Here is a 25,436-nt window from a genome sequence, read left to right on the forward strand (position 1 = left end):
GAAGGCAAGTTTTCCTTGTCCGGCGAGGCTATAGATACTCAGAGTTTCACTGGAGCTCATAGTAGAGTTCCCTTTACAGACGCACTCCCAGTCTCAGTGGGAGAGCGCAAAATGAATGTACCCCTATTGTATTCCCGTCAGACCACAGTAAATATTCTGGGCCGAGACCTGAAGACTAAATTAAACATGACCATCTCGTTTACCGAGAATAGTATAGTGTGCTCCACTCCAGGAATGCATTATTCAAACGTGTGCGAAAATATCAGAGCATACTCAGGACGTATAGTCATGAGAGCTGTACCGTTAGAGCCAGAAGTCTTTGCATATGGCGTGCGGGTGCTTATGGTGGGACTGCCAGGCCTCGCAGGCAAAACTATGAGAACCCCTGATGAGTTTCTGTTCAGACCAAGAATACCCATGCACGAAGAGTGGGGGCAAGTATTTCCCTTAATGATACAATCTGCTTCAGTGTGAGGGAAAGTGGTATTGGTCGAAGGATATGATGATGAAGGCAGACAATGGTGTGCGATTATCGCCATCGAAGAAGGGTATCGAGTGACTGACGTCACCGATGATGATCTGTTCGAAAAGCACCCTGACCTAGAGGAGACAAGAGTGGAAGTAAGTCTCACATTTTGGGTCAAAATGATCAGACAGGAGGTGCCACAGAGAATGATGCTGGTGCTGGTACGTCCAGAATACTTTTAGGACGACATGGCCCAAGTGCCTGCCGCGGTATTGGCTACAGGGCCCTATGATGTAGGCCTCCTGAAGGGGGCAGGTGAAGTAAAAATTAAACTGAAACCAGGAGCAATTTTACCACGAGCGCGACAATATCCCATGTCCAGAGAAGCAGATGAAGGGATTGCGAAGACAATTTCCGCCATGATGGAGCAGGGCATCCTAGTGACGTCAGAATCACCTTGCAATACAGTGATTTACCCTGTCAAAAAATCAAAGGGAGGGTCCTGGCGTTTAATCCAAGATTTACGAGCATTAAACGATATAGTTGAAGCCGAGTTCCCTCCAATCCCCAATCCATCCACAATACTGCGTAATATACCCACTGAGGCAAAATATTTCACGGCGATTGATTTGAAAAACACATTTTTCTCAATTCCACTGCACCGTGACTCTCACGACCTGACGTCATTTACCTTCAGACAAACGTGCCTGAAAAGTATGAGATTGCCACAGGGGTATTGTGAGGCCCCGTCTATTTTCAACAGAGTCCTGCAAATGGACTTAGGCAATATTGCGATGGACAGTGTTGTTTTGCAGTACGTAGATGACATTCTGATCTGCAGCACCACTGAAGAGCAATGCAGGCGCGACTCTGTCCAGCTGTTGACTATATTGGCTGAAAAGGGATACAAAGTTGATAAGGAAAAGTTGCAGTACTGTCAACAGGAGGTGTTGTACATAGGGCAACTGATCTCTCATGAGGGAAAGAAGGTAACCCCAGAAAGGGCTGAAGCCATCATGAACATAGCCAAGCCGCGCACGTTAAAACAAAGCAGAGCTTCTTAGGCCTGTGCAAATATGTCAGAGCATGGGTCTTTGACTACAGCTCGTATACCAAGCCCTTGCTTCAGGCTTTAAAGAAAGCCCAGGCAACAAAAGGAGAAATTGAATGGACTGAGGCAATGGAGAAAGGGTTTGCAGAACTCAAGAAGGCAATTTGTAGGGCCCCAGTTCTTGGGATTCCTAATTATGCACAGGAAATCTACCTGTTCTCACACTCTGACGGTAATTTTATGATGGCAGTGCTCGCGCAGCAAACCTCACTGGGGTACAAGCCCCTAGCATATTACAGCAGGAGTCTGGACCCGGTTATGAAGGGTCACTTCCTGTGCGAACAAAATCTAGCTGCTGCCACATTCACTATCGAAAAAGCATCAGCCATTGTGATGGGGTGCTTCATGACATTTTATGTTGAACATTCGCTGTTTGCCATACTAGAGAAGCCAAAGGGCACACTGACATCTCAGAGAGCATCCGCCTATGAGGTGATTATCTCTAACCCATCGATCAAAATAGTTTGATGTAAAACTGTGAATCCTGCTACATTCATAGCTGAGCCAGTCACAGAGGGAGAACCTATACACGACTCTGCGAACTATGAGGAATTCTATGATGAGATCCCCAGGGTAAAGGAAAATGCCCTGGCAAGTGGAGAGATTGTCTTTATTGACGGTTCTTTGAGAATCGACCAAGAAGAAGGACAAAGGTGTACAGGCGTGGTCGTGATAAAACACCTAGCGAATGGAGAGTTTTGAGTACTCATCAGTGCGCGAATACCCTCTCACCATTCTGCGCAAGCTGCAGAACTGCTGGCAATGATACTCGCCATTGAGAATCATGCAGACCAGGAAGTAACTGTGTACAGTGACTCAGCCCATGTGACGTCCACAGTACATGCAGGTGTAGCACGCTGGTAAAGGAGGGGCTACCTCCGAGCAGACGGCACGCCAGTGCAACATGCAGCCTTATTGGACAGGCTGATAAAAGCACTACAGCTCCCAGTGGGCATAGCGGTTGTGAAATGTGCCGCTCATACCAAGGGGACAGATTTCGTGTCACGTGGAAATCATGAAGCGGACACGGAAGCCAAGCGCATGGCATCCAAAACTGAAACAATCAAGGGCGTGGAGGTGGCACGTACTAATGAGAGGATGATCCACACATAAGCCTATAGCAATATGGGGCAGACTCAGCTAATGGAGCTCCAGGGGGAGGCACCTCAGGAGGAGAAAGATTTGTGGAAGCATTGAGGGTGTTCTTTAAACCCCTCTGATGGGTTGTGGAGGCAAGACAGCACTGGTAAACCAGTAATGCCTATCGCCCTTCTAAAAGTAGCGTGAGAGCAACTGCACTACCCCATCCATATGACAAAAGAAAATCTTGCTGCAACGCTCACAGAAGACTGGTTCACACCGAATTTAGCAGAGCATGTTGCATTTTTCATGGTGAACTGCATAATCTGCCAGCAATTCACCGCTGGGCACAAATTAAAAGTAGTGAGAGGGATCATCGCCAGACCGAATGGGCCATTCCATCACTTACATATCGACTACATCGATATGATTCAAGTGTGCAACGGGTACAGGTATTTAATTGTGGTGGTGTGTCCATTCTCTAGATGGTTCGAAGCAGGTACCTGTACACACCCCGATGCTACCTGTGCTGCCAAGCTCCTAGTGAGGGTGCTGTTCCCTAGATGGGGGGTGTGCGAAGTAATGAGATCAGATAACGGGGCTCACTTTGTAAATTCAGTTTTCGAACAGATTAGCTTGTTGCTTGGTACAAAGCACAAGTTCTCATCGGCGTATCATCCTGAGGGGAACAGGATATGTGAACGGATCAACGGCTTGCTTAAGGAAAAGATAGCCAAGTTGAAGCTCACATTAAAGAAGGGATGGCTGCACTGTCTACCATTGGCATTGTATGCATTTCGGAACCAACCAGGATCCGACCATCATCTCACGCCGCACAAGATAGTTACAGGCAGAAGATGAGGACCCCTCTTACCCCCCGAGATAGAGCTAGTTGTGATGCCCAGCTGACTAGAGAGGTTCTGGGAACAGAGATGCAAAAGTACCTTGACTGTATGACATCCAGCACCTCTGTCATTACAGGCCAGCTGCAGCGACGGCAAAAAGGGGACAGCACAGCACAAAACACAACAGGAAGTGCTGGAGCAGGCGCAGCTCAAATCCTTTGTGCACCCCTGCAGTATTGGTGAGAAACCACGCAAGAAAAAGGTGGGACGAGCCAGGATTTAATGGCCCCTTTATCGTAGAGGACTGCACCCCGTATGCCGTCAAGCTCCAGGGCAGAAGAGCATGGATCTTTCTAAATGACATTAAACCCTATGCAGGAGAGGGCCCTCCAGCTGCATCCAGCTGCGAAGAATCTACAGACAACGGGGAAGAACCTCAGCATGTGCAGACAAAATCCATGACGAGGAAGAAGGAGACAGGATCAGAAAAGACAAAAAGAGAGAGCTCATTGTGTAAACTTGGCCTTACACTGAACATTCCATCTAAGCACTGAAAGGAATAAAAACAATAAAACAAACACTCTGTATATCCCAGTTGCAGGGTAAAGGAGAGAATCGCACATCTAAAGCTGCAGTAACGCTACTCATATGAACATTTAAAGCCACACAAAGCATTGGAAAAGCCCTAAGACTTTGATAAGTGGAAAATAAGACATTTCCGAGAACCAAAAATGATATCCTGAAGCAACCAGTACCAAGACTTTGTCATAAAACGTATGGTATCCCCCAGTAGAAATATTACAAAGGATGTGCTTTCCTGTTTTCGGCTAGTATTGGAGACATATCCATTACTTGTAGGGAGAGACAGCAGCATCCCAGATTTCATTCAAAATCCAGCTAACAAGAAAATAACCTGGCAACTACTGACTGTCATCACGGAAGCCTTCATTGTACTGCCAGAGTTCATTGAGAAGGACACAAATGCGTCCACTGCCAATAGACATTGATGAACTCACGTTTAATTTGTTCTTCCAAATAGTTGAGAAGTGCCAAGGGCTCGTCGGGAGAACAACTGACACACGCACTTATATCAGAGATCCAAGAAACGTAGCTCAACTGAGTCAGCTGGGGACTAAATTAAATCATTTGGTGGTAATCCACACGACGGAAAGGTGCAAAGACTGTGCGAATCAAAAGAAAAGCTTGTGATCCGGACACAGCCAAACAGGACAAATGTCCCTATCACCGGAGGACACCCGGCTGGCGCAGAACGTTCTGTTTAGGTTAGTCACAGACTATCCAGAAATGGTAGGAAGGCCTGCAGACGTTGACGTCATCACCTTCCTTAGAGATCCGGCCAACGCCCCACACATGGGCACACTTCTCCATGGTATAATGCTCCAAGTGGAGCTGTCCAACTTCCAGCGAGAATTCCTAAGGAGATTCCAGTGAGACTTTCCGCTGTGGAGCAGATCGAGGAGAGAGACACTGTTATTCAACTTGTCGCCGAGAGCCCGAGTGAAAGGAGCGGACACAAGAACTTCACCATCTTATTTTAATTTTTCTCATTTTTTCCTATTTTTTCATATGCTCACTTTTATTTTTACTTTTGTTTTTATTTTTACATTTTATTTTTGTGTGATTTGTAGCAGTTCCATCTTTTCCTTCTTTCACATTGAGCAAGTTCCAGCATGTCCTCAGGACCAAGACAAATTCAAGGCGTGCATTGGGACCTCACCTATTATCGATATGTATAATGAATGTGATGTACCAAAGGTGCTAGCCTAACCATTTTCCATAGTCTAGCACAGGAACTGTACTGAGTACCCAGAGACTACCATCGTCACTTCCGTGAGGGGGACATTTGGAGAAGCACTCGTCCCTCTAATAGTAACGAACTCGCGATACACTCGACCAGAGCAAAAGAAGGAATAAATAATTGACTATGAACTCATTCGAAATGGGGGCCCAGAACAGTAACTTGTTTTTACCCCCAACAGAAGGGCGCCCCCACTTCCCTTGAAGAAAATGCTGCAAATTGTCGTTCCGAACGATTGTGTGTATATGTATAGTTATTATTATTGTTTTTCTGTCATTAACAATCAGAACTGCTTTCTTTATTGGTGTGTGAAGTGCCCCAATCTCAGTGCACCCACCAGATAATGAACATCTGGGGCCTACGAGAGCACCCATACCCTATATAGTCATTTCAGTCCCAATAAAACTTGATGATAAAAGTAGCAAACTCAATTTAAATGTAATGAGCAATGATTTAGACACATTTGAGGTAAAAAATGAAGAGAAAAGCTGGAGACAGGGTCAGCACAGGATGAATGACAATGTAGCACTGACCACGGCACACACCCACACACAGAACGCACACAACCAAGGGCAAGTGTCAATGGCTACAAGGCCTCCAACTAAGGCAGCAGAGAAGGCGAGACTGCCTGCCGAACATTCAATTCCAGAGAATAGCGGAAATGACCAAGAAAAGCCAGGTGAATTACCAAAGACGGAGGAAATAGCAAAATCCCTCAAAAGAACACAAGTGGCCACGAAAGAACTCACAGACAAGACACACATGCTAATAGATTATTTGTTCCCATTCATAGTCCAAGCAAAGAAACTGCACGAGGAGCTGGAAAACAGAACTATAGAAACTATAACAGCAAGCACACCTGCTCCAACACAAGGAACAAGCCGCAGGCCTACAACACAGCCACGAGTTGGGAGGTTGGTGAACCAATGGTGGTTACGGGAAGTTTATGGCAGACTACAAAAGGGAAGGAAAGGAAGCACAAATCCTCCTCCTACCACAGCGATGCAGTCGATGCAGCCTGCTCCATCGAGATACCCGAAGTGGAAAAGCAGCACAGATGCATTCAGAGACGTAGTCATAGCAAACTACAGAAGAACGCTGAGAATCAAGAGAAGCCCTCATGAAGATAACTTTGAACTTAATGATTACCTGGACAGCACAGCCCATCTCGGAAACATCATATGGTACCAGCACATGAAGGAAGTAGGACGAAGGCAGTCAGAAGGAGAATTCTTCGTCTGTGCACTCCTGCCATACAGCATGGGAAAATCCAAGATCTTCGTGGCTGTAGAAATTGATTTCCCTACAGCACACTGTATGTCACATGTAGCAATGTGCAACACCAGAGGACAATTTATGGGAAGAGACGCCTCGTTGATATGGGCCAACGAAAAGGATTACCCGGATGAAGATGGCTATGTCCAGGACATTAAAACAAGAAACTGAGCGCATACAAGGAGTCACATGATCAGGTACGAGAACCCTGGAATCAAAGGATCAGGGATAAGATGGGAAGTTAACCCGAGACTGAACGTTCAAGGAAAGACTGCAGAATAGGCTCAAATCTGAAAGAACAGAGGCCAAATGCAGATCTGGGAGTCAGTGGTCTCCCCAGATGGATGGGAAGACGGAGTAGTAATCTGCCGAGCATGGATGGTCCTTGGAGCCTGCAAGGAAGCAATAGAGAATTCGCAGAGGTTATGCAAACCTCTGTGGCCAAGGTTGGTAAAACTGCTAACATGGTTCGAAGATAGAGGAGGACCCCTGCAAATAGTACCACTGGAGAGCCCGAAAATGGCACAAGGAAGATGGGAGAGAATCAAAACTGCGGACAAATCTTTGAAGCTCCAGGAATGACACAAGGAACAGCAGTTATTATGGACCATTACTGGGCATGTGGATCCAAGGCATACATAAGGCTGCCAAAAAACTGGGAGGCATATGCACACTAGAGAAAATCCAGGTTCCCGCACTAGTGATCCCTAAGAATGACCTAAAGTTGGACAGTTTCCCGAAAGCAGATGCTCATCTAAGAAGAAGGGGATCTGTGGAACTGGTGAAGAGGGAAAATTACTTTTCTCCCAAATCAGAAGAGGCATTCCATGCAATCCCGTACGAACACAGGCTGTTCAGCCTCACCTCAACAGTATTCACAACACTACTCCTGCCCCACATCCAAGTTGGAGTGAATACTAAATGGTTGTAGATAACCAGATGGGAGTTATTGCAGACCATCAGTACCACTATAAAAGGATTCAACGTGATCAAGGAAGAGCTGAGAGCAATCAGACTGATGACCCTCCAAAACAGATATGTGCTTGACATGATCACTGCAATGGATGGAGGTGTTTGTGCAAAAATCAGAGAATCATGTTGCACATTTGTACCATCACACGATGAAGAAATCGGAACCCTAACAGAGGCCATAAGCATGCTGACAAGCCTGAAAAACCAGCTGATCGATGAAAGTGATGAAGTAGACGATGACAGCTGGTTTGGAGACCTATTCTCGTGGGTCCCACAATGGATGGCAGATATATTCAAGTTTCTGGGAGCTCTACTAGCAATGGCATTGCTAGGATTCTGTGTTATCAAGATAATCATTACACAGTGCCAGAAAACTGCGAAGAAAGCCATAGGGATGAAAATAATGATTGATGTCGAACCAGGATGGAAGGCCAGAGACCTGACTGATGAAGAAATAAGAGACTTTGTGAAAGCCAGCAAATTTGCGCCAGAGGGAACAAAGTTCACATACCCTAAGAAACGAAGAAGGTATGAAGGAAAATTGATCTACTGCAGCCCAAATGGACAATGGGCCTCATTACGACCCTGGCGGTAAGGGGTTAGCGCCAGCGTTAGCTGCGCCGACCCCTTACCGCCAATTACGAGTTCCCTTTCCGCCATGGCGGTTTTTACACCTGCTTTTAGCGGGTGTAAAAAACCATGGCGGTAAGGGAACTTGGTGTTAATTACGCCACCGTAATTTACGGTGGCGTAATTAACGCCTTCCCCACTCCCATTATGCCCTATGGGGCAAAAATGGGAATGGGGAAGGGTAAATGGGGATTGGGGATTTACCGCCCCGCCAAGGTCGGAATGGGGCGGTAAATCCCCTTACCGCCATGGCGTTAACGTAGTTAGCACCATGGCGGTAAAGTCACGGCCCTGGCGGTAACTTACCGCCAGGGTCGTAATGAGGCCCAATGTCAGCTAATGACATGGAACAAAGACAAACATGTGAAAACAGCTGGGAGTTTGAAGGGAGTGATAAAAATATGGACTCCAAAGGCTCCCACATTCACACCATCATTTACCAACGCAGAGGACGATGAGCATGACACAGAAGAATCAAAAGAAATGAATGCAAAGGAGATTGCAGAAGTGGTCGATGAACCGACCAGAGGGGGGAGTGTAGAGGAGGTCCCAGACATGGCCTGCACCCCTTACCCTCATTCCCAGGTACCAGGAGCGTACTCGCCAAGGTTTGTGACGTATGAAGAGCAAATGAACCTACAAAGAGCTGCACTGGGACTTTGCCCCGTATACATCAGAAGATCCATACCGGTTGAAGCACCCATAACCAGACAACCCTGGGCAGCACGGTACCCTATCAGACAGCCATACCACCCGCTGATACGAAATGAGGAGTACCTACACACGGTCCAAAAAGAGACCCCAAAAGCCTTAATGGAAGGCCAGTGGAAATTACACAAGGGCCTGAACAGACCCGTGAATGAACAAAAACAGCTATCGAAGATAACACGCCAGTGCGAGTAACTATGAAATTGAATGGAATAGGCACAGAGAGGAGACAATGTTACAATGTGAGGAAACAGTGCTACGAGACAAGATGGAAGCAACCGTCCTGTTAAATGTGTGTAAATAGGCTTGAAACGCAAGATGCTAAGAAATCGATATTGCTTGCAATGCTTAGTAGAAGATAGAGCGGCAAGCGCCAACCATATATCTACCTCAATAAGGCACATTATACAAGTGCGACTCCATTTTGTAAAAGCAGAAAGGTACCCAGGTGGCCAGAGGCCTGACAGGCCATGTTTCAAAACCCAGCCAAAGGCAAGAGAAGGAGCGGAATCGAAACTCAACAAAGAGCGGCTCATGCCTAGGAAATCGAGGTCAACCAGAGAAGGGGAGGAGAGCGTCATCTCACAAGACTCCAACTTCAGAGCATACCAGCATGCCTCATGAAGGTCAAGATAAGGGGGGCCCATGCAGGTGGCTAGGCTGACATAGAATTAAATGCACTAAAAGCTGGAAACTGAAGCAGATTCATGGTGAACTAATACGTGACCAGCCAGGCGCGAAGAAGTACCATCGCCTGATGTCATCCAGGACCCGAGGATGCCATAACTTTTCCCGATAAGAGACTACAATTTTGAGGCCATCCTTAGCCAACTAATTGACACGTCGCCCTAAAACACTGATGATGGAAGGGAGGCAGGGTGAAATTTGGGACACCAGGCACAGGGGTGTCCATTCTGCATGCTGCTAATTAAAAGATGAAATGTATGTCTAGGGCAAAACCAGCCCAATCACAAAGGACCAAGTTATCTGGTGTCCTATAGATATTGTAACCAATAGGACGTTGTAATTTTAGTGACGTCTATCACGCGTGATGTAGAGGGATGGACGTAGACACCCACCTGATAGGAGTTATCCTATCCGCATGCCCTATTATCATATACAGATATAACACCTATACTTAAGTTACCTTTCCTAACCAATTATATTGCATGATGATTTTTTATAGAAATTAGACGTCAATGATGACGATTCTTGCCTATAAGAAGTGCTGTCCGACTGAAGTTCAAGAAAGTCGGAACGAGACAGGTGATCGCAATGCTGCTGATTTCCATTTGTTTCTCTGTTTGATGTCATTGTCATTAAACAGACTTCCCTTTGCTAACTTACTGAGTCCTCATTATTGAGTTGTGTTGGAGTAAGTGAATCCTGCACCCCCTGTCCTCACATGGTGCAGCTATCTTGTCTTACAAATTCTGGAGGGTGAGCGCTGACCTATGGGCCCGTCAGTGAATTCCTCTCCTCCTGAACAGGATAGAACACATCAGGGTTCCCAGTGAGCTGTCCTAGTTCATGTACAAATTTGGTGCGGCTGGATTTCCTCCATGAGCAGTGTCATTTCCCATTCCAGGGTTCATGGCCTGCCCTGAGCCCATTGATTGTGACTGCTGCTTTGGTGCCTGTTGGGATTGTCTTTGTGGAAAATTCCCCATGCTCTGAGGTTGTGCACCTTGTTGCACTCCAGGTACTTGTTGTTGCACTGTGTGATTTTGTGCAATTCCCTGCTGTAAGGCTGCAGGTGGATTCACCATACCTGCTCCTGTTCCTTGGTTGTTCTGTATCATGCCTTGGTTTCTGCATGTGCACGCTAAGTGCCCTGTCATTCCACACAGCCAACATACTGGTGGTGGTCGGATTATTTGCCCATTAGGCATATCTTGGTTACCATTTTGCATATTTTGAAAACTTCCTTGATTATTTTGGAAACCTCCCTGATTGCTCTGCTATCCTCTTCCCCTAAATCCTCTTCCCCGTGGGTAAAATACTGCATTACCCTGATTATTTTGTTGTGGACTAGCCCCCTGCTGCATGCTCGATTCAGCTGCGCTAGTTATCATAGCTCCCTCAAGAGCATATTTTGACAATTTCTTTTGCACCAATTTCGCTTCCTCACCTTTTCGAGTTGCTTCCTTTTTGCGATTCTTTTCCTGCAGCAACCTACAATAGTGTGCGATGGTTAACTGTATTTCTGCCCAAGGTTTAGCCTCAATTCCCACCAGCTTCTTGAGCTGTTTCTGTACCAGTTCTGGCAGTCCTTGGCACAATCGATGGTAAAATACAGATATGGATTTTGTCCAAGATTCATGAGTCTTGAGCACCCATGCGTCTTGAAAATTCTGTATATAAATCAACGGATCCTCAGACTCTTTCATTTTCTGTGTCATTATAGCTCCCATATAGGAAGCATCTGGATAGACCACTCGTAGCGCTTTCCATACATCAGTGCTACAATTGTTAAATGGAGCTCTGTCATGTGAGGTATTGATTGTGGTTACACCATGGTAGCCTGCTTGTGCCCACACATCATCAGCTCTCTCACCAAGTATGGCAATTAGGAAACCCTTAATAGCCCCAATAGCTAACGTGTTTCCTCCTGTCATTTTTTTCTAATTCGTGTATCCATTTTCCAGCTCCCGGTGTCAGCATTGGATGCTTGTTTTTAAAATGTTCTCGATCCATGTGTGGCCATGGAATATATTGCAGTCTTATTCCCCCCTTCTCGAGCAACAGAAATTGGAATGTGTAGCCCTCTCTCTCTTCTCTCATTGTTCTCCTGTCTATTGCAGGGGTAATATTTCTGCATCGCCATATACCTGGCAATGCTCTCAGTCTGTCTACATAGGGCGGCGAAGACACCCCTCTCTGACCGTGAGATACTTCTTCATATCTGTCAGGCTGCATGGCTGACTCTGATGCCCTCGGTGCAGACTTGCTAGTGTCTGACCATCATATTCCCTTCTCCTTTGGGTGTCTTCTTTCGCCTCATATCTCTTCTTCATTTTCCTCACGCTCCTCCCTTTCGGAGTCGGACATTGTCTGTCCCCAATTCATGCAGCTTCTTGCATCGTCTTGGTTCCTACTGATTTTTAGTCTATCTAGGGATAGTCCCTATTCCCACTAGTTTGGGTGACATCCTCAGTGTCGTAAAGCTGAGTGTTCTCTAGGGGCTCATCTTCCCCCTCCCCTTGAGGTATTTGTTCTAACCCCATTTCGTCATAAATTCTATCGATCGTTTCTCCGATGCTTCTGGCATCGAAGTCATCTTCAATGTTTGCCCTAAATGTGCATGGTACTGAATCATATGCAGGAAAAAATTCTTCTATATCTTCCCAATCTTGCGTTCTATGTCCTCATCGAACTCTTTGTGTTTCCTCGCCTCTTCTATGACCCTATCTTCTTCCCATCTCTTTTCATTTCTACATTCCTCTGCCCTTTGGATTTCCTCATCTTTTTCGTCTTTTTATTCTTTTCTCACTTATCCTTTGCTCTTCCTCTAACCTCTGCTGTTTTTGTCTGTCTTGGTCATTGGCTGCTCTTGGGTTGCGATCGAGCTGTCTCTCTTGCTCTTCGCAATATAGTTGTTCTCGCCTTTGTCTGTCTTTCTTTCTTATCCTCTCATCTCTTAACTCCTTCTCTTTCCCTTTTCTCTGTGCATCACCTAACTTCTCCTTTTGTTTCACATCATCAATGCCTTTGCCATCGAGTTTCAATAAAATGTGTCCTCCCATCCATTCGTCTTTTGCGAATGCTATCTCATCAGTTCTACTTTCGTTTCCCTTCCATCGCTTCTCTTCTCTCTCTTTATCGAGAGATGTACTTGTCTGTTCATGATCTCCTCTTGCGTCATTACGTCTCTCCTTGTCCCATGGGACTGCAGAGGTAATATTTTTGTCCCTATCCTTCCCTTGGTTTTTGTCACTACTATGTGTAGGTAACTCATATGAGGGGTTGCTATACCCTGTGGCTGCTTTGAGTTCTCTCAGTGGGTATAATCCCTCGTACTTACTTTCTTCAGTTTTTGTTTCGGGTGGGGCAGGTGGCGCGGTTGGCATCTCACCCCCCTCTGTGCATACATTAAGTATCCAATCTGTTGGTGGCTCTTCCACCTTTCCCTGTTAAAACATTTTCCACAACTCGAGAACAGCAAGGCATTTTTCTAGCTTTTTGCCTGTATATGTGGCATGCAAATATGTTGTCATATGTTGTAAGACGGCTTTAGATAAAGATCCATTTTGTGGCCATGGCATAAACATTTTGTGGGTGGTACCTTTAACCCACTCTGTACTATATTTCTTTAGCTTGGGTGCGTGTTTTGGCAACTGCTTGCATAAGTGTGCCAATGGAGTTATATCTTTCATGCTTAACTCTGTTTCCTTTCCTTTTATACCACACTTGTCCATGTTTTCGTGTGACTTAAAAAACTTCTAACAATATGAGCGAGCACCAAACACTGCAAGCTCCAATCCAAATTTTCACAAAAATGTCATATCTTCCAATTTAGTCAAAATAATTAATTCATATGCGATTTCATCTCAGCTGTAAAATCGCACACAATTTGGATCCGTTTTCTCAAAGACTTTTTTTTAGACATGTGACGTCACAACAAAAAACATATACGACAGACACTTGACAGACTAAACAGACACCAGCTGAACACATATCTCTGCCTCTAATCATTACCCCTTCATGGAGTGTAAACGTACCGCTTTCATGACGTCTTTAAACGTTGTCATAGTCTAATTGTTCCCCATTATGTGGGACTCTGGGTACACGTTTCTTCTAGCTGCTGTATTAAAGCATAGGAATAAGGTGAATCCTCTCACTTCTCGGGTATCTCCCCCGGTATCCTCTCACTTCTCATGTGTCTCCCTGGTAATCTTTCACTTCTCGGGTGTCTGCCCCAGTAATCTTTGACTTCTCGGGTGTCTGCCCCGGTAATCTTTCACTTCTCAATTATTCCAGAGTCATTATCCCCTTATATATATTCAGTCTTCTCTACTTTTAACTATATTTTGTTTTCTTCCCGCCTCCCTCCATTACCTTTTCCCTTTACTTGTTCTAAGGCATGCACTATTTACCAAAGCATTCAATTTTTGTTTTCACTCATCGTTCACATAGTTCCTCTCTGGACCCTCGGGATCACCGCTCCGTTGCCGCCTTCTTCGGCTTTTCGCCCGCTCAGCTGCCCGTAGGAATGGGAAGGGAAGTGTGGGGAACACGGGTCCCTTCAGGCCCTGACTGCAGTCTTTCTTTACTCTGCCACTGTCTACGGGGTGCCTCCCGGTCTACTCAGCCGAATGGCAAAGGACTTGTGATATTGGTGAAGACCTAGGGCCTCATTACGAGGGTTGCCGGTAGCCATGCCGCTATTGGCGGCATGGCTGCCGGCAAAACCGCATCCGTGTCCGTGTCCTCGGAATGAGGACTTACCGGACCATTCCGAGTTCGGATGGCCCGGTAATTTCTCACTCGAGGACACGGACACGGTTCATCCCCATTCCCACTTCAGCCCCTATAGGGCTGAATTGGAATGGGAGAGGGAGTAAACAACGGGCCATTACGAGATGGCCCGTTGTTTTCTCCCTCTTCCCCTCGTGGGACCCGGTATGCACGCCTGGTTTTCCCAGGCGTGCTTAACGTGTCCCGCGAGGGGACCTCGTAATGTGGCGGAACGGGTTGAACGGCGCCGCAGCCTTTTATGACGCCGTTTAACCCGTTCCGCCAGGGTCGTAATGAGGCCCCTAGAGTTACTTTATGTCGACGGTCAATAGGTGTCTTACTTAATATTCGATAGTCGATAAACCATCAAATCTCTGCTACCAAGTGTACTGGGGAGTCTCACGGCTGGGCCCATAGAGTTAGGGTTTGCTCTGAAGCACTTTAAGACGAGATAGCTGTACCTTTGAGATGGATGGGGGTGCAGATTTATTACTCCAACACCACTCAATAAGGACAACTCAATGGTTTGGCAAAGGGATTCCGTTTAATGACAAGTACAAAAAACAGGGAGTCATGGAAATCAGCAGTGATGTGATCGACCGTCTCGCTTCAGCTCAAATGAACTTCATAAAAACAACATCATTTATACTAAAAACTCGTCATAGCTGATGTGTAACACTCCAAAGTTAATAAGCATTTCTATTGGTTCGGAAAAGGTAACTTTAATATAGGTGCTATATCTGTATATGGTAACGGAGTGAGGGGATTGGGTAAACACTGTCAGGTGGGCGTCCAAGCCCTTCCTTCAAAAATGACTACTGTAGACGTCACTAAAAGTACGACGTCCCATTGGTTCTACTAACTATAGGACCCTAGATTATTTGGTCCATTGTGATTGGGTTGGCACCAACCCCATGCATACATTTCCACTTCGCTAGCAGCACGCAGAATGGACAGCCAGGTGCAGGGTGCCCCCTCAGCTACCCGGCCTTCCTCCGGGTAGCTGAGGGGTTACAATCAATCATCACTTCAACACCAATGTGTCAATTATGTTACTGTGGTTGGCCTCGAAACGGCATCTTCTGACTGAAAAGGTTGCGCTATCTTCTCCTGGGCGGATGCCATGCATAGGTGTAAACTCGGGCTTCTGCTCGCTCGGATGGTCACGTGATGCAGACACCGTGAATCTGCCTAGTTTCTCTCGATTTGTGCATTTAATTCTTATTCGGCTTGCCACCTGCCTATGCTCTCTTATCTTGACCTTTCAGAGGCAAGATAATCTGTTATTAAGTTTCAATTAGATGTAGCTACTGTTTGTTTCTTCTATTTATATGACCTTGGCTCCTTTGGCATGTTTTGCATCTGCTGAGTTTCGATTCAGCTGTTTATCCTCATTTTGCTAGGATATGAAGCTTGTTGTGCTTGGCCTCTAGTAACTTAAGTTGATTCTGCTTTTAATGTAAAGTGGACTTGTACTTATAATACTGTGCCTTGTTATGAGGTACATTATGTAAACATGGTACTTGCCGCTCTATTCTTCTGCTAAGCATAGCAAGCTGCACTGGTTTCTTAGCTTCATGCGTTTGAAACATATATACAGGCATTAGCGGGTTGGATATCTTCATCCTGCTTACAGCCTAAGCTTCTTTCATGTTGACATCGTCCCTTCATTCTATATTCACAATATCTTTATGCATAATGTTTCGTCTCCCTGCATCATTCTATGGTTGTCATCTCTTCTATCTGCAAGTCAGTCTGGGCCCTCGTGACATCACCATTCATCTTCCATTAAGGCCTTTTTGGTTTCTTAATGGATATCTTACTGCCTATGGTGTTCTTGGTATAGGTACGTCAATAGGTTCTGTTCTTCTAATGGGTACTGGGCAGAGCCCTACTGCGGCTCTCTGCTGGTTTATTTGCTCATCATACGTCACCTATCTCGGTGTGAACGTTCCTGGTACTTCAAAATGGATGATTGGAGTGCAGGCTTTATTTGGGACCTCATCTACAGGGTGGTAAATTGAACACATTTTATGCTTACCCCTAGTAAAGATGTCAGTTCTTTAAAGTTAAAGAGGTCATTTACAAAATGAGTTCCATTATCTGTTCATATAACATCACAAATTCCCCAACTTGGGCACACCTCTCTTACCAAAATCTGTGCCGCGCATTTTGCATTTAAGTGTGGACAAGGTCCTGCTTCCACCCAGCGAGAAAGGGGGCACACCACCACTATGAGGTATCTCGATCCATTGCACCTTTCACCCATATCGGCGTGATCTATGTGCAACTCTCGGAAGGACCCAACAGGGCGAGGGAGTGTTCCCCCCAGTGTTCTAAGTGTCATCCCAGAGTTATATGTTTGGCATGTGATGCACTCTATTGTCATTTTGCTCAAGTGTTCCTGAAGGTTTGGAATGAACAAATCTTCTTGAATGTCTGCTGCTATGTGTTGTTTGGAAGTGTGTGCTGGGAAGTGGAGTTGATGAAAAGCTACATTTAATAATTCCATGGGCATTACTACATTCCCACTTATTTCCTGATGCCAAAGTAGGTCTGTTGGTGATTGTCTGCACCCCATTTTGACCCATAGTTCTTGTTCCTCAGTCAGGGCATGTTTCTGCAACTCTATTAGTTGTGTAATGGGCAGTGAATCATCTCCTTCTTCCTTGTCCTCCTGCATGTCGTTTTTCAGTACAAATTCTACAATTTGGGGCTTAGTAAAGTACGCTGCCTCTTTCACAGCAGTGTCTGCTGCCGCGTTTCCCAAAGAAATGACATCATTGTTGTTGTTGTGGGCCTGGCATTTCACCACTGCAACCACTGAGGGTTTGGCTAGTGCATCTATCAGATCATTCAATAACTGTGCGTGTTGCACTGGGGACCCGTATACCCTCCTGAATCCTCTTCTTCGCCATTGTGACAATCCGGCATGTACAGTGGTTGTCACATTTGCCGAATCAGAGTATATCGTTACTGCGCATCCTTTTGCTGTGTGTAGCGCTTCTATGAGCGCTATTAAATCTGCTGCCTGTGCTGAATAATTCAGGGCGAGGCATTTTTGCACTGTGAGCTCATATTCTTCTCCCTGTAACCACACCACTGCTGCTCCTACATGTTTTTTACATGTCTCCGTGTTTATTGATGCTGACCCATCTACAAAGTACACTTCACCCTCCTTTAGGGTGTTCTCACTGGCTTTGGGGATATCGTCATATTCCCCTTAATAGATGGCGCAATCATGTGCCTGCATATCTTCCACTATGCATGACTCTGTGATAAAAGTGGCTGGGTTGACTATTTTACAATGTGCAACATGTATGTTTAGGTTTGAGAATATAATTTCATATGCTGTGGCCCACTGTGTGGTAAGTGTTGATTTTGATCGTTCAAGTATGGCAAACAGAGAGTGCTCAACAAATAGTGTCACTGAGCACCCCATAACTATGGTGACACTTTTCTCAATTGCAAAGGCTGCCGCCGTGAGAGATTGTTTGCACGCAACGTGCCCTTGCATCACAGAATTTAGTGTGCCGCTGTAGTAGGTCAATGGCTTGTGGCCCACTGATGTTTGTTGTGTTAGCACTGCAGTCATGAGAGTACTGCTACAGTGCGAAAATAAGTAGAATTCCCTATCGTAATCTGGGGTCGCTAGGATGGGTGCCTCTGAAATTGTGTCTTATTTTGTAAAAGGCTGTTATCATTTCTTGTGAAAACGTGATTGCCATACTTTCCTTCTGCGGCTCTTTGAGTGCCTGGAGTAAAGGTTGTGTGTATGCTGTGTAATCAGGTATCTATGCTCAGCAATAATTGCATATGCAGAGGAATTTCTGCATGTTCTTTCCAGTTTTGGGCATTAATGTTGCACGTATAGCTGCTGCTTTGTCAGGGATTATTGGTTTAACATCCTTTGCTATTAGCTGCCCCAAATAACGCACTTCAGCTAGACAGTATTGCAACTCTCCTTTAACCACCTTGTACCCCTTGTGTGCTTGCAAATTCAACAGTGTTATGGAATCTGCTCTACACTTCTCTTCACTTTCACTGCAGACCAAAAGGTTGTCTACGTACTGAATGATCATACTTTTTACTTCAATGTTGCCAAGATCTTTGTGCAAGATCCTGTTGAATATACTTGGGCTCTCACAATATCCCTGGGGAAACCTGCAATGCTCATATCTTTTCCCCCATAGGGTAAAGACTGTCAGATATTGGGAACTGGGGTCAGGTGGCACAGAGAAAAATGCGTTTTTCAAGTCCACTATTGTAAAGCATGTAGCTTCTTTTGGAATGCTGCACAAGATGGGCGTGGGATTTGGGACCAAAGGGCACTCCTTCTATATGACATCATTAAGTCGGCGTAGGTCCTGTATCATCATCCAAGCCCCACCCCTTGCTTTTTTAATATGGTAAATTGCTGTATTACAAGGTGAGTTTGATGGTACGATGATACCTTGCTGCAGTAGTGCGTGTATTGTCTCTTTTATACCTTCTTCTGCTTTTTGGGCCAGGGTATATTGTTTAACCCTAGGGAGAACTGCTCCTGCTTTAAGTTTTATTTTTACTGGTGTCACTTTCTGAGCCCTACATCGTGGGGGCCTGTAGTCCATAAATTCACTGGTACCTGTTTCATGTCCTTGTCAAATATTGACGGTGGTGCATTGACGGTGGCCATGAGGGAATTGGTTATTCATCTGTTTTGGATCATTGGGCCTCATTACGACCCAGGCGCTAATGGGTTAACGGTGCCGTAAAAGGCTGGGGCGCCGTTAACCTATTAGCGCCTAATTACGAGGTCCCTTTGCGGGACCCAACCTTAACGGCTGGTGTAGACGAGCCATTAAAGTAGGGACCCGCAAAGGCACCTTGGTGCTAATTACGGTGCCGCAATTTGCGGCACCGTACTTAGCGCCTTCCCCATTCCCATTGAGCCCTATGGGGCAAAAATGGGAATGGGGAAGGGCCAGGGAGGAAGGGGGAATTACCGCCCCGCCAACCTTGTAATGGGTGGTAATTCCCCCTTTCTCCATGGCGGAGTCGGTAACTTACCGGCATGGACCATGGTGCTAATAGCACCATGGTCTTCCGCCAGGGTCGTAATGAGGCCCATTATGTCACATATCATGCAAATTTCCATTATAATCTCCCCATTATTGACATTGTCAGTGAACAGCTCCTCATCAGTTAAATCTCGAAGTGCTATATTCGGGTCTATGCACAAAACTGTTCTCCATTTACATTCATGTGTGTCCAGTCCTAATACTTTCACTCCCTGTAGATCTAAAGAGTGGACAGTACCGAGCACAATCTCTGGGCTGCCACTGGGTGGAAAATGAAATCAGAAGGCACTCTCCATTCCTTCCGCTTTATTTCTGGCATCACCCTCGCCAGAACCTGTATGCCATAGACACACATGTCTGTATTTGTGGGCACCCCCCTCACTGCTACTTCGTTCAGGGTGTGAATCATAAGCATTACCTGAAGTGGGCATACCCCGGGGGTTGAACATACCACCCCCCTCTCGGTAAAAGAAATTGTCATGTTAAGCTTACCAAGGAGGTCCCTCCCAAGCAGATTAATTGGGGGGTCTTCGTGATACAGTAGGGGTGCTCGCATTGTCTTTCCCCCCCACTGTCGCATCCAAATCTTATGTTTAGGGAGCCTTTAAAATTGCCCCAGATAATCCCTGCGTTTCCAAAATCTTGCCCGACAGCGGAAACCGGCCTTCCTTGAGGCAAGATTTTTCCACCCCCGAGTCCACCATAAAGATGAACTGCTTATTTCCTATCTCCGGCCCCACCATTGGTTCCTCATCTGGACGTAGGGTAGTTTATAGGACTTGACACGCAAGTGTTATCTTTGGGCTGTCCTAATCAGGATGTGTGTTGGTACCTGGAAATGGGAAAACGCTTTCCCCCACTACTGCTGTTCTGTGAAACAGTGCTGGCGTGCCATTTGCTGTAGTGACAAAAGAGTTTGAGTGTGTGTTCCCCATTAGTTTTTAGCTCGTCATTCATTGTTATCCTCCTTGTGGTGGTGTTTGGGGCCCTTGCTAAGGTGGTTGGGAGCCTTGTTGGTAATTGTTGTCATATTGTTCCCACTCCCATGGGTAGCCCATATCGGCTGCAGGGGTGGGTTGACCTAACTGTTGCTCGCCCCCGAAACGTTGTGCATTCTGATAGTGTCCCATGTGGCGAGTGCGACATTCCCTTGAAAATTGGCCCCACCTTCCACATGTCCAATATGTTCCTTGTCCTCCCCCTCGAGGCCCTGGCCCTCCATAACCCCCTCTCAGTCCTCTGTACCCACCTCTTCCTCTTCCAGGCCTTCCCTGCCATTGGGGTCCCTCGGACTGCTCCTCTCCAGCCCATTGCTCCTGCCCGTTTGTCCATGCTGCTGCCATCCTTGCCTGTATAGCTACTGACCCTTCCTCCCCCTCCCCCTGCCTTTCAGAGGGTAGGGCGGCTGTTACCGCCGCAACCTTCACCAGTTTATTTTGCATGAGTTTCGCTTCATCTGCCAACCTTCATTGTGCGATTTCTTTTTCTCTTTCTTTGATCCTCCTACAGTGGTGTACTATGATACTCTGTATTTCAGGCCAGCCTTTGGCATCTGTCCCGACAATTTTATCTAGGGCCTTCTGTACCTCCTTTGGGAGGCTTCTCTTGATAATGAAGTAAAAAATGGAGGTTGACTGGTCCCAAGCCGTGCCCGTCTCCGCTCTCCACATGTTCTGCACCCGAAGAATGTATTGCACAGCATCTTCCTCGTCCTCCATTGTGCATTGCATTACAGAGTGTAAATCAGGGGTGTCTGGGAAGGTTCTTCGCAGTGCATCCCACACCTGGGCTCTTATGTTATTAAATGATGACCCATCATGGCGGTCACAATCAATTGTTACCCCCGGAAACTCTGCCTTCACCCACACCCCATCTGCTTGATCACCCACAGTGGACACTAACAAGCTTTTTATGTCTCCTATAGCCAGTAGACCCCTGCAGTATTTTTCTCAAAAGCGTGTATCCATTTGCTCACCCCCCGAAAGCGGATGCAATGTTTTTAACAGATTAGTCTTATCCATTAACACCCAAGGTACATAATGAGGCCTTCCTGCTCCTTTGTGAATAAGGGGCATCTATAACTTTGTCTTACCTACCTTTATCCCTTACTTTCTCCCCCTCCTCCTGTCGGCCCAGATACCACCTCAGGTGGCACTTCCTTCCCCTTATCAGTTACAGGAGGAGTCTCTTCAAACATCCTCCAGAGATCTAGGACCTCCCTTTTATTTTGGAGCTGTTTCCCCTTGTACTTGGCTAGCAAATATGCTGTTACATGATCTAATACCCTTTTGTCAAAAGGTCCACCTGTTACGCTCACCTGCTATCCACAGGGACACCACCCAGCCCTGGTTGGATGATTTGCACCCTCGAACCCTCTCCCGGTTCCTTGGTTAGGCCTCTGGTTAAAGATGGGTCTGCAATATAGGAGAGCTGGATTCAATACCAGATTGTCTTTATGTTTTCCCACCTCCCTTGGCCCCAACTCCTTCCTACCCCTTGGGCCTTCTCCTCACCTTAATATTGTAAAAGGTGGATTCTCCGTCCTGCCCCTCGTGGCAGGGGCGCGTAGATGTGGGGGGCGCCAGCGACCAAGTTACTTCACTGGTGCAAGCCCCCCTGTGGGAATCCAGGCCTGCTGCGACTCCGTAGGTTTGCTGCTTTACAGTCTTTATATGCAGTTCTTATGTTCCTCTTAGTTCGAATAATAATTACTTGTTTCTTTCCTTTTAGGTATGGAAAGATATTTTGGTGTTGTCATGCAGTTTGAAGATGAGCATGGGCCGGTAGACGAAAGCGCAGTGTGCGCGATTCTGTCTGGTGAGTAATGCGCGATGCGCGGCGCTGTTTCGCCTTTTATATTGCTAACCTGTGTCTTTTCTCTCCTTGAAGGTTGCGATGTTCCTCGCCGAGCGCCGTAATGTTCCAGCAATGATACTGACCAGGAGATGACTACCCAGGTTAGAATTTTGTGGCTTTCTTCATTCTGGAGGAAATGTGAGTAAACGCTTACTAATGCTGTCTTTCTTTCTCCTCTTTCCAGGTTATGGTATTCCAGGATGCATGCGGTGCTGGATGATGGAGTTCGTACCTTCAGGTGAGTGGAACTGAAGTCGGCAATGGATTGAAGACAGGATACTGTTCCAGGTAAGTTTCGTAGTGTTCTTTCTCTCTCTGCAGGTCCTTGGTTTCAGGTAAGCTGGCATCAAAGAACTGGACACGGTGAGCGTTACGCTGCCCATAGCAGATTAACGCTAAGCATGGTCTGCTGTTTGGGTGCGGTTTACATAGTCTCAGGTAAAGTAGTCCAGGTAAAATAGTCCTAGGCCTGCCACACCCAAAGTAGTCCAGGTAAAGTAGTCCCAGGCCTGCCAAACCCAAAGTAGTCCAGGTAAAGTAGTCCCAGGCCTGCCACACCCAAAAGACTAGACCGCATAGCTCAGTTCCTTGTAACTGAGCTATGTGTGTGCCTCCATGTTGGCTGAACCGCCCCAAGTTAAATAGACCCAAGTAAATAGTCCCATTCTAATGTTGGTCTGCATGATGGTTATGAGCCTGACGCCAAAGGCGCCAGGACTCCAAGAGAGTCTTGGATGAGGTTTTAAGGCCTTTGACCTGGCCCTAACTGGAAGGCTAACTTGCCAGTGAGGGCCAGGGGCAAGGGTCATGACACACCTTCCGGCCATACTGGGGACGACACCTCCCCCTTAATCTCAGTGAGCCACTGGTCATGATATTTTTTTATTTTATCACTATACAGAGGGAGATGTTGACAAATGTGTATTAAGGAAGTGTCTGCCCCCATGGTTTTTCTTTTTCTATTATCTTGTGTGTGTGTACTTGTATGTGTATGCTAATACCACAAAATACGTTAGTTAACTCTATCTTTGTCGCGAACAAACTTCAAAGCATTACAATTCAAAAACACTTTCACTTACACTTTGTTCGACCCAAAGTACTCCATAAACACAAACAGAGCCAGTGGAACATAAAAAACATTTAACGGAAAGACATTGGTACAAACTGACGTACTTTACTAACAACAGTGAACAAAAAACAAATATCAATAAACCTTACCTTTTTACTCCTTCCCCGTTAACCCTGTTGGGTTCTTTCCCCACACTCACTCTTCACATTCACCTCTCCATGGGCCCCTTCTAGGCCTACCTCTAAGAATACTTGTGGCACACAAGAAAAAGAGTTTGCTAATATCTCCCGAGTCTCCTCAATATACAAGACTCCTAGGATGTCTTCTTTTTTACTTCCACTTATATCCTGCACTGGTTGAGACAATGCTACGCAGTGCCGCCTTCCAAGCCCTTTCGGTGCTAGGTTCCCGTATTCTCCTTTTATACCATTACCTCTCCACGAAAAACCTAATGGCCATATAAGAAAAGAGAAGGAAAAGCACACTAGTCAATACTCACACACTCCTATGCACACTTAATCTGACTCCCAGGCGTTCCCTCCTTTAAGTTGCTCGCAACCAATATTCATGTGTCCAATGTGATCTGAGAGCCTCTGTTCATGGTCGAGCCACAACCAGGGTGCCACCCCCCAACCAAGCCGTGGCCCGCCCCGGCGAGCAGTCTGGTATTTGAAATGGCCGGGACCCTTGGAACCTCTTTGGTGCGTACGCTCACTGGTCAGCCGCAGGTGGCTATGGTTTTGCTAGGGGCTTCCCGGATCTCGCTGCCCGGCACAGGGGCCTCATCGGAGCATCCACCAAGTGAAGGTGCTCACCCCCCAACAATGCAATTATAAACTCATAATAAAGGACACATCCCAGAAGGGAATGAGACCAAGAGATTGGTTGTAAGGGAAATAAAGGTTTATAGCATCCAGAGAACTCTGCTGCCTCGAGAGCGCTCTGCCAAACGTTACAAAAATTGTACATTATATGGTCTGGAAACATCACTATTGACGTTTCCCTATACGGACACAGGATTACATCAGGATTGGTGGAGAATACAAATACATTATATCGTTATAAGGGCCGGCTCCACAGGATAGGCTGGTTCAGAACTGTTGCTTCGTGTGGCACTTGGGTCAGCCGGGATCATCTGGGCGGAGTGAAGGTCAGGTCAGCTCCACGAGAGGGGGTCACACTGTCTAACTAAACTACATAACATTTTCTGACACATGATGAACAATGCAGGACATAAAACAACATCGCGAATGTGAGGTTACCTATAAACTGAAAATACATATAAACACATTTCTGCTTCAGGCCTTTGCCTTTGTAGAGGTAGTGGGAGGGTGGGTCTTGCCCCCCAGGTTCGTTATCAGAGGGTTTGATCTGGGTTTTATTGGTCAAGGTGCCACAGAACCTAGGTGGGCAGATTGATATGTGTTGGTTTTTAGTGTAATATATGATGACATGAAACCAGTTATATGGGGGGCACACAGGAGTGGTCAGTGGGGAAGGGTAACACTTCTGTTACATCAAAGGGAGAATGGAGTGACAAACAGGTCTGCAGGCAGTAACTTCCAAAGGTGGGTGTGAGAGGAGCAAGAGCAGATTTGTGGAGACGAATTGGCCACAGAGCAGGATTCACTCCAGTCACACACAGGGCAATGAGCTCAGAGGAAGGATAAAAGAATACACTGTTTTGTTTGCAACAATTTGCACCAGAACATCTGTGGGAAATAAGCTTGGGCCGTGTGAACATGACAGGAGGAGGTGGGGGCTGTCATTGTTCGCTGTGCGCGGCGCTGCTGCGGGTAGAGGAGGCTTCACAGTAATTTGAATGCGGCCTAGTCAAAAAATGGAGTCTATTGCAAGAGCAGAATGAATGTATGGGGGGGGCAAAACAATCCCTCCTCCCTTACAAAGTTCTGCCATAAGTGAGCACCACTTGCTGCTTGTAATGTTTCCCAGAACATGTGCTAAACAGCCCCCATTCCCCTCTTCCCTTACCCCATCCCTCCGTTGAATCAAAAGTCTCATTAACTAACCCTTGTTTGTAACTGTGAACCTAATACCGCTGAGACGCCTAGGAAATACCAGGCCACT

The sequence above is a fragment of the Ambystoma mexicanum genome, chromosome 2q, assembly GCF_040938575.1.
Source record: "Ambystoma mexicanum isolate Mex_15411 chromosome 2q, UKY_AmexF1_1, whole genome shotgun sequence".
NCBI lineage: Eukaryota > Metazoa > Chordata > Amphibia > Caudata > Ambystomatidae > Ambystoma > Ambystoma mexicanum.